The following is an 11,112-nucleotide window of genomic DNA, read 5'->3' as shown; positions in this document are numbered from 1 at the left end:
CACACGAACCTAAATCGTATGGAAAGATATTGTCCTGTACCCTGCACCCTGCAAATAGATATCACTGCTCAGATGCACCTCTGACTTCACTCTTTTTTCTCAACGACCTGCTTTAAATTAAATAAGAATTCTGTTCCCTTTCCTCAATTGTAAAATAACAATAATGTGTGTACCTCAACTTTAGGGTATCAGGCAAATTTAAAATTAAGGCTACATACCACATACCTCTGAGCCTGAGACAAGTATAACCTCAATAAAGTTTTGTGATATTGTGGTTACTCTCCTTATCGCCATCATGATCACAATCACAGCGTTTGTGATCATTTTGGGATCCATCTCCTGCTCAGGTATGGTCAATGACTTTGGAAGCTAGGAAAGGAAGTGGCAAAGAGCAGAAGTCTAAAAGAGAATTCTGAAATCCCCAACAGAAAAAAAGGTACCATAAACTTTATAGGCCTCTGAGCTGAAAATTTGCATACTGATGCTCCCCTGTCTGACCGTCTCATTTGTCCTGCTGTCTGGATAGTAAGAAAACAAGTTTCTCCATAATACCTCCTCCACCCACCATCCCCCTTGGCACTTACTGTTCTGTGTTGTGTCTCTGCAGGGCCATGACCTGGGACTTTAGGTTCACTGCATTCTTCTGCCTGGTGAATGATGAGGGCTGAGGAGGCCCTGTCATCAGGATTGGGAGGAAGACACTCAGGCATGGATCTCCTGATGCAGGCGACAACTCTGGGAGAAAAAGACACGTATGAAGCTTAACTGGGACTGGCAGCATGAAGAGCTGGAGGCACTGGATAATTATTTACTCCAGTGTGGCCTTGAGAGATCAATGCACAGAGCTCATAATTACCCAAATTGGCTCATGTTCTCTCAATCTCAGAGGACTTCCTAACATTAACAGAAGAGGCAAATGAGAAAAGTGAATGTGCTTAGAAGGGTCTGGGTCTTTCTCTCAGGGGAAAGCTCAGCTGTACTCTTAACTTCTGACGTCCAGTTTCAAGGAACTTAACATAAAATGCAGATCTCTTTTCTCTTCAATTTATGACTTTTTGAGTTTGACATCTGCAAATCCATTTATTATCATATAAATTAGAAATAATTAAGTCTTCTCAAACCAGAATCTGAAACTCCATTTTCTCAGTTAATAGAATATTTCTGTCTCAAATGGACCTTTCTGTTTCTCTTTTGTAAAGGATATTTTATAGATTATTTATGTGTTTGTTTTACTTACTTAAATGACAGCCCAAATCCTGAATTGTCCCTCTCATTGACATGTGTTGGGTATACTAGAAAACTATGAACTTTTATGCACTTATGCATATCTTCCTACTTCTCTTAAATAAACCAGAACATGTAACAAGTACACTCAAGGTGTCAGCTAGGGCTGCAGTCCTCTCAAAATTGGACTGGGTAGAGACCTGTTTCCAAGTCTACTCATTTTGGAAAGATGGAGTTCCTGTAGGCTATTCACCAGAGGCCTTCCTCAGTTCTGTGTCACAGGGAAGCTCACACATGGCTGTTGGCTCCCATTAGGACAAACGGATAAGTGACAGAGAAACAAGGGCCAAGAATATGAAAGCCAGAGTCTTTTTGTACCTCTAATCTCAAAAATGACATCTCATCAGTTTTGCCCTGTGTTGGTTGGAAGCAAGTCAGTAGGCCCAGGGCACACTCAATAGGATGGGTCCAGATACAGGAGGTGGAGGTGACTGGGTGCATATTGAAATTTGCCCACCACACAGCCCTTCCCCTCTCTCAGGACATTGCCTCTAAGCACCACAGGACTGGAAGGATGTCTCTCTGTTTCCCAACATAGTCCACAACCCATCACACCATGATGCTCTCAGCAAAACTTCTCTGCAGATAAACAAACATATGAGTAGAAATTGCCTCTGTTTTGGTGTTTCTGCAGAGGCCAGCATGTTCCTTCAGGACACGCAGTCAGAAAAAGCCAGCATGGTTTCTCTTCCATCACCAGAGGCCCTCCTTTGATATCACACCCATCTGCAACCATTCTGTGCCAAATTCAACAAATGTCCCCAGTGGCTTCTGATTTCTGCTCATTAAGAAGACCTCATCCTTCTCCAGGACATTTTATTTTTACTTACTTTGTGTTCACCAATCCTAAAGTTTTAATAATTGTGCTTGAGGCTCTTTTCAGTTTTCCATGTTTTCACTGAGTTCATGTGGGAATGACAATAGTTTGCAACCTGCTACATTCTAGCCACACAGTCCTCCTGGCTCAGAGGACTCTGAATGAGGAATTTAGCAACTGGATTGTTATTAACTGATATGAAAGAAGTGTGACAAGATGGTGCAGTAGTAGATCCCAGTTCTGTTTCCCCTCAAAGATCAACAACTAGTTGGCTACTCGTGATCAAAAACAGCCTTGGGAGAGCTCAGCTGTCCACTTGGGAAGCTTCAACAATTCCATGGAACAAAACACCTGAGAATCACCACACAATGGAAAAGAAAAACAGCTTCACACATCATCCCACCACCCAAGCCAGCGCGATGTAGCACCAGGAGGAAACTCCACAGCTACAGAAAGGTGTTACCCTCATGGGAAAAGGGAAAGTAGAGTTTGCAAGCAGCTTCCCTAGCCTTTTAGTCGGGCACAGGAAAGACCTATTTCTGCTTCACCCAAACCAGAGGACGGCAAAGCTTAGATATAAACAAACAGCTAAACACAAGGCAGAGGAGCAGGGACTACCAGTATCAGCCACAATAGGACATAGGGCTGGATTCAGTATAGACACAGAGACCATGACACAGAATCAAAGCCTAGAAATAAACCCCTGCATATAGGGTCAATATTTAACAAGGGAGACCATGTTGGTTTGCAATCTCTCGAGCTTCCAGGGTGAAATTTAAAACTAGTCCCCATGCACAGAGGCCCAAAGAGAGACCAAAAAGAGAAGCAGATCACTCCAGATTGCTAGGTGGCAGTTTTCATAAGCTAAAAAATTTACATACAAGGCTTATCTCAGGTGGCCACAACACAAGAAGATCTACACATCTGCCCACCAAATCTTAAAAATGTATGTATAATACATGCCTCAACTGAGTTCCGTCATGTGTAACACCAGATGGTCTCAACAACGCATTACAAGTTCAAGGTTCTACCTTTGGTCCAGTTTCTAGCTGAGGGTAGGCAAGTGAAATAAACATTCCAAGAACAGAGAAATAAACAGACTCTGATTCCCCAGGACCAGCTCTTGGGTTAACTGGAAGTCACACCTTCATCATCACCACTTCCAATAGACCCAGTCATCAGTAGTTATAAAACTCCTCAAGGGATTCCAATAAAATCCACAGAAATTACCTGCATCCTCAAAAATTACCTGAATAAATAGATTTGACGGATGCAAAATTTATGTGGAACATATGCAGAAACTGTTGGGAAAAAATGTAGAGTTTTAGTAAATTATAAGAGTCGTGCATTTCACCTGCATAACAGAGTGGTTGAGGAGAGCCACTCATGCATTCATTATGATGTACAAAGATCCCATAATGAAAGAAGTTACATTCATATGAGAAGGATGGGGAGGAATGAAAACCATGAGCCTAAAACAGAATGTGACCAAGGATACAATATTCAGTTTACATGCTTGGTTTTGCTGGGTTTTCCAACCAGCAAAAGATTTACACGGATATGAAAACCACACGGTTTTGCTGTGGAACCTCCCTAGTACACTCTTAATGTCCCTGTCCCTCAGGCTATAAATGAAGGGGTTCAGCATGGCGGTGACTACAGTGTACATAACTGAGGCCACCACATCATTCCTGAAGGAAGGCAACAATGCCGATCCAAGGTAAACTCCGATGCCTGTTCCATAGAATAAGCAAATAACAGACAGGTGAGAGCCACAGGTAGAGAAGGGTCTGTACTTCCCATCTGTTGACGGATCTCTCAGAAACAATTTTATAGTAAGAGACAAAGATTCCTGATATAGGGAGAAAACCAGAGGTAAAGCCAACAAAATACATGACTAGGTTATTGGTGAAGGTGTCAAAGCAGACAAGACCAAGGAATTGAGAAGGGTCACAGAATAAATTAGAACTTTTACATCTTTGAAGTAGGTAAGTTGTCACACTATCAAATTGTGCAGCTGGGAGTTCAAAAGACTGACTAAAACGAAGAAGCAGCAGTGGCATGGGTTCATGATGACTGATTAGTGGAGAGGGTGGCAGATGGCCACAAAGCGGTCATAGTCCTTCGCAGTCCGAAGCATACTATCCGTACATCCAAAACGGATCAAAAAAGATATCTGAGTCAGGCAGCCCCCACAGGAGATGACTCTGTTGTGAGTTTGGATGTCCACGATCACCTTTGGGACAGTGGTAGAGATAAAACAGATGTCAGCCATGGAAAGGTTGGAGAGAAGGAAGGACATGGGATTGCAATTCTCTTACTTCACCTACTGAAGATAATTCAGATTCATTATTTTGGCAGTTCACACTATGATTTGAGGAAAAATGCAAATAGAACAATGTAAATACACCTGGACAGTTTTCCCACCTTCAAAATTAAGATAATAATTGAAACTACCATATACTATTATTGAAAAAAACTTTTTTGATATTTTATTTTATTTTGTTTTAATTAAGTTTATTGGGGTAACTTTGGTTAATACAATTACATAATTTTCACGTGTACATTATAATTTGACATCTGTATATTCTACTGTGTCTACCACCCAAAGTCCAGTTTCCTTCAGCTACCATATTTGATTCCCTTTACCCACTTCACCCTCCTCCTACACCCCATATTGACCCCCTTTACTCCATCTACCTCCTCCCTCCTCTCCCATCCCCTAAGGTCTAGTAACCACTAGACTATAGTACATGTCCATGATTCTCTCTTTGTTTGTCCTGTTCATTTGTTACTTTTAGGTTTATACCCCACATATAAGTGATATCACGTGATTTTCAACTTTTTCTTCTGGCTTATTTCGCTTAGCATGATTATCTCAAGGTCCATCCATGTTGTCGCAAATGGCAGTATTTCATCTCTTCTTATGGCTGAGCAATATTCCATTGTATAGATGTACCACAGCTTCTTTAGCCAGTCATCTATCGTAGGACACTTCAGTTGCTTCCATGTCCTGGTCACTGTAAATAATGCTGCTATAAACATCAGTGTGCAAATATCTTTTCAGATATGGGTTTTCATGTCTTTGGGGTAAATACCCAGTAGAAGGATTGCTGGATCATATGGTAGATCAATTCTTAGTTTTTTGAAGAATCTCCATACTGTTTTCCATAGTGGTTGTACCAATTTGCGGTCCCACCAGCAGTGTAAGACAGTTCCTTTTTCTCTGCATCATCTCAGCATTTATAATTATTTGTCCTGTTGATGATAGCTATCTGACAGGTGTGGGATGTCATCTCATTGTGGTTTTGATTTGCATTTCCCTAATAGCTAGCAATGCTGAGCATCTTTTCAAATCTTTTCAAATCTTTGTTGGCCATTTGTATGTCCTCTAGGGAGAAGTGTCTGTTCAAGTCCTCAGCCAATTTTTTGATTAGATCATTTGTTTTTTGTTGTTATTGAGTTGTATGAGTTCTTTGTATATTTTTGATATTAGGCTCTCATCAGAAATGTTGCTTCCAAAAATATTTTCCCATTCAGATGGTTTTTCATTTACCTTGTTGATCATTTCTTTTTCTGAGCAGAAGCTTTGTAGTTTGATGTAGGCCCATTCATTAATTTTAGTTTCTACTTCCTTTGCCTTTCAGGTCAAATTCATAAAATCCTCTTTAAGTTCCAGATCCTTGAGTTTTGTTCCTATGTTTTCTTCAATGCATTTTATAGTTTCAAGTCTTATATTCAAGTTCTTAATCCATTTTTAATTAATTTCGGTGTTTGGTGAAAGACCCTGGATGTCTTTTAAACTAAAGCTACATAAGATACAGATGCAGAGGTGCCTATTCAGCAGATCTGGATTAGGAGCTGAACATTTGCATATAAGCTCCCAGATGATGCAGACATACTGGTCCAGGGCCCAGTGAGGGAGTTGGAAAAAAAAAAGAGACTAAATGATGAAAAGTTTTATAGACCTTGGCAAAGAGTTCAGATTTTAGTTTAGAAGTAACACAAAATGACTGGAAGTTTTTAGGTACAGAAGTCACAAGTTCTGATGACACCTAAAAAATCGATCTGGCTTCTATGAAAAGGGAGACACAGGGAATATTTGGAAGTCGTTTACAACACTCTTGCAAGAGCAAAATGTTTATATGAGCTGTTTTTGAAGAATGGTGAAAGCAAATTATATAACTAAGACAGTGTTGTTTAGTTAATTTAATTGCTTGGATATGGGATAAAGGAGAAATGAAACTACAATGACAAGATTCTATGGTGACCTAGTGACCTAGAAAAGATTAAATTTCAATTTCTGAGAATCTGAGCAGCTGCATGCTAGTGGATTTTGACAGTGGAAACAAGAAGAAAGTTAAGTAGTGTGTCTGCCAGCCTACAGTGAAAGGTCTTTCTACTATTTGGTGTCTCCCATCTGTGTATCTCTTTATTGTAATGGACAAGCCTTGGAATATTCCTCAGTTCATCAGGAACCTGTTCTTTCCAGAAGACCAGGAGCATCCTTACTGTTAAACACTGATTGTCCCTGAGCTCAATGCCTCCAAAACCTAAAGAACAGAGAAATCAGAGGACCCGGATCAAACTTGTACCCAAAATCAGGGGGAGGCACGTGCTTATGATTGGACCATAGGACCTCTAGAAATTTGAAGATGTTGGCAGAGTCCAAATAAATTATCAATCTTATAACTTATTTATTTATACCCCTTGGGGTTTAATATGTTAAAATAAACATTTTTAAGTATAATTCTCAAGTAGATTTTATCTTATTATTTCAAACTCTGCAGTTCTTTCTATCAAACATCTCTCAGTCTGGATTTCTAAGTTCATCAACATTTTCTTTGAGGACCTTCAGACAGTCTCTAAATTTCTATACTTCATCTCCTCCCATTGAATTTTCCTATCATTGAGCCCAGAATTGGGTTTGTAATTTATGGAACATTGTTGACAGTTCAAAGAACTACCTTGAAATTGTCTTTAAAATCCTCTCAAAATAATTTTATTACTCCTTGCGAAGCAGACTCAAACAGTGATTGGCATGCATGATGTTTACCAGGCAATGATCTGGAATCTATGCCTGTGGAAGGGCAGATGTGTAGTAAGAAATTTGGCCTCACCTAAAGAGAGATATGGGCTTTGTCCCAGGTCCTGGAAGGTAACTTTAAGTCCTTGCAATTTAGCGATATGAGTGACTGGTTCTTCATGATGTGCCCCATGAACAATACCTGATATTTTGTGCTAATGAGCTGATTCAAACTGGGAACTGGCCAAGCCAGGGAGACCAAACACATAAAAAAGTGTTGGATCCTTGGACAAATTGATACCAGCCCAAACTTTTGGGAGAGAGGCTGCAAACTGTGTTCAATCAAATGGGCTATCATTTAATTAATCACACCTATTCACATAGCCTCAAAATCTCTGGACACTGAAGCTTAGGTGAGCTACATGATGGGCAATACTCTGAGTGCTATCTCACAGTGTGGACAGGAGGCTGTACAAGATTTAACTCACAAGGAATGGACAACAAGAAGATTGACATATAGGACCTTTCAAATCTTGCCCTATGTGTTCTTCTTTTCACTAGTTCTAATTTGCTCTAATAAAACTGTCATTATAAGTATAAACTGCACCAATCAGTGACTCATTGTGATAAGTTATTGAACCTGAAGAATTTCCCTCAGTTTGAATGTTCTAAAAAATTATTCTAAAAAATTACTAAATGTGAGGGAGTCCCTAAACTTGTAGTTAACTGGTCTCAAGTGAGTGTGGCCCTGGGGATTTCTGAGATTGTAGCTGGTGTCTAAAATAAGGAGATCTTGAATGGTCTATTCCCTCAGACTCTGTGGTTTGGTAAACTCTTTAGAGCAAGGACAAGCACTCAGTAAAAAGTAAATCAAAAGAAGTGACATTCATACATGCAGCATGGAGAGGAATGGAAACCATGAGACGAAAAAGGAATGTGACCAAGGGCACAGTTTTCAGTTTACATGTTTGGTTTTGCTGGGTTTTCCAAACACACTCAAAAAAGAGTTACATGGATATTAAGACCAGACGTTTTGCTGTGGAGCCTCCCTAGGGCACTCTTAATGTCCCTGCTCCTCAGGCTATAAATGAAGGTGTTCAGCATGGGGGTGACTACAGTGTACATAACTGAGGCCACCACATCATTCCTCGGGGAAGGCAACAATGCCGATCCGAGGTAAACTCCAATGACTGTTCCATAGAATAAGCAAACGACTGACAGGTGAGAGCCACAGGTGGAGAAGGCTCTGTACTTCCCACCTTTTGATGGAACTCTCAGAATGGAGGAAACAATTTTATAGTAAGAGACAAAGATTCCTGAGATAGGGAGAAAACCAGAGATAAAGCCAACAAAATACATGACTAGGTTATTGGTGAAGGGGTCAAAGCAGGCAAGACGAAGGAGTTGAGAAGGATCACAGAAGGAATTAGAAATTTTTACATCTTTGAAGCAGGCAAGTTGTAACACTATCAAATTATGAAGCTGAGAGTCCAAAAGGCTGATGAAAAATGACATCAAAACTAAGAAGCAGCAGAAGCATGGGTTCATGATGACTGAGTAGTGCAGAGGGTTGCAGATGGCCACAAACCGGTCAGTCATAAGCCATCGCAGTCAGAAGCATGCCATTCATACATCCAAAAAGGATCAAAAAAGACATCTGAGTCATGCAGCCCCCATAGGAGATGACTCTGCTGTGAGTTTGGATGTCCATGATCATCTTGGGGACGGTGGTAGAGATAAAACAGATGTCAGCCATGGAAAGGTTGGAGAGAGAAAGAAGTACATGGGGGTGTGGAGGTGGGAGTCCATGCTGACGGTCAGGATGACGAGCAGATTCCCCAATATAGCAACCAGGTACATGGACAGGAAGAGCCCAAAGAGCAGAGGCTGAAGTTCCAGATCATCTGAGAGTCCCATGAGGAAGAATTCTGAGACACGTGTCAGATTTCGTGGTTCTGTGTAGCTTGGACACCTTTTGAAATGGAAAAGAGGGTTGGAAACAGGAAATAAGTAAATGGTCACACAGAATTGTTTCCATATTTTGGATTCAAGCAATTGACTTGTGAGGTCATATATCCCAGTACCTTGAGCAGTATTTCTGAGTATGACAAATTCTTTCTTCTTAGAATTGTTCTCTTATTTATTTCTATGTTATTTACCTCTTTTTGTACACATTTATTTTAGAGAAATTTGACTGAAGAGTATCAGGGAAACAAGAAAATTAGAGATAACAAATCCATGATCACAGGAAAATATAAAATAAGAATTAACTTTCACTCTTTAAGAAAAATAATTTTAATTTAAAGGAATTAAGAAGTAACTAAATATGCTTTATTTTATTCAAATGCAATGCTAAATAGTCCCTTTATTTAAAATATCTTAAATACCATGTACAAGGCAGGACTGTATAATCTAGATTCTAAGTTCAGTTGAATTTCATAATCAGGAAATATTATTATGTGATAGTTATCTTTATGAGTTTTATCACTCTGTGGTTTTGTCTTTCCTCCTTCATAGAAATAAGTGCTCAAATATAAGGGTTGTTCTTTAAAATCATTTATTGTGGAATTTCTATTTTGGCCTTAGTGTACTTCGAATTTCGTTATATGTGGTTTAGTTAAGTGAACATAATAATACAGCATCAACGACCATAAAGATGGCATTAGTGTGCAGAGAATCTGTCCATGATTAAACAATAATGAAATTTAAGAAACACTTGAAATTTTTTTATGTCATTTAGGGTTATTTTTATCAATCTCATACAATATTAGTAAAATGTCTGGTGTGTGGTACTGCTCTGATATTTTTGGACTCTATTCTGTCATGGTGTGATAATACTACTTCATTGTTTTACTTTTTCCAAGCTTTAATAAAGTATGATTGATAAACTAAAATTATATGTGTATATATATACATAGTAAAACATGAAGGTCTTTTATTATACGATGTGATGATTTAATACATATATACACTGTGAAAAGATTACCACAGTCAAGTTAATATTACATCCATCACTTCATATAGTTACTCTGTGTGTTTGTGCAACTGTGTGTGTTTGTGTGTGTGTGGTAACTCCTAAGATCTACTCTCTTAACAGATTTCAAGTATGCAATACAGTGTTATTAACTATAGTCCCCATGTTGTACCTTAGATCTCCAGAAGTTATTCATCTTATAACTGAAAGTTAGTGCTCTAACCAACAGCTTCCCATTTCCTTCACCCCAGCCCCTTACAACCATAGCTCTACTCTCTGATTCTATGAGTTAGACTTTCTTGGATTCCACATATAAGTGAGATCATACTAGTCTTTCTGTGACTGACTTATTTCTGTAAACATAATATCCTCCAGCTTTATCTATATGATCTCAAATGGCAGTTTCCTTCTTTTTATGGCTGAATAATATTCCATTGTGTGTATATGTAGATAGATGATAAATAGATATATAGATGATAGATAAGTGATATATAATTGATTGATTTATAGATGATAGATGATTGATTGATTGATGGATGGATGGATGATAGATAGATGATAGATAGATAGATAGATAGATAGATAGATAGATAGATAGATAGATAGATAGAGATAGATAGATAGATAGATAGATAGATAGATAGATAGATAGATAGATAGATAGATAGATGATAGATAGATAGATGATAGATAGAGATAACATTTGCTTTATCTAGTTTTCTGTCAACAGATACTCTCGTTGTTTCCAAATCTTTCCTATTGTGAATAATACTGCAATGAACATGGAAGAGCAGATACCTCTTTGAGATACTGATTTCATTTTCTTCACAGATATACACAAAAATGGCATTGCTGGACATATCTTAGTTCTATTTTTTTATTTTACATTTTTAATTAAATTGATATGGATGACATTGGTTATTAAAATTATATCTTTTAAGCATACAGTTCAATAATACATCATCTATATTGCATTTTGTGTTCACCACCTAAAGTCAAATCTTCCATCAC

At 38.6% G+C, this 11,112-nt stretch overlaps 1 pseudogene; it reads right to left on the bottom strand.

Annotated features, from left to right (window-relative positions):
- Positions 1–225: 225 nt before the first annotated feature.
- On the bottom strand, positions 226–9,099 carry LOC120600299 (olfactory receptor 18-like; annotated as a pseudogene).
- Positions 9,100–11,112: the final 2,013 nt, after the last annotated feature.

The sequence above is a fragment of the Pteropus medius genome, unplaced genomic scaffold (genome assembly GCF_902729225.1).
Source record: "Pteropus medius unplaced genomic scaffold, Ma_sr-lr_union100, whole genome shotgun sequence".
Taxonomy (NCBI): Eukaryota; Metazoa; Chordata; class Mammalia; order Chiroptera; family Pteropodidae; genus Pteropus; species Pteropus medius.
The sequence above is the reverse complement of the archived record's forward strand: the minus strand, read 5'-3'. Positions and strand labels throughout refer to the sequence as shown.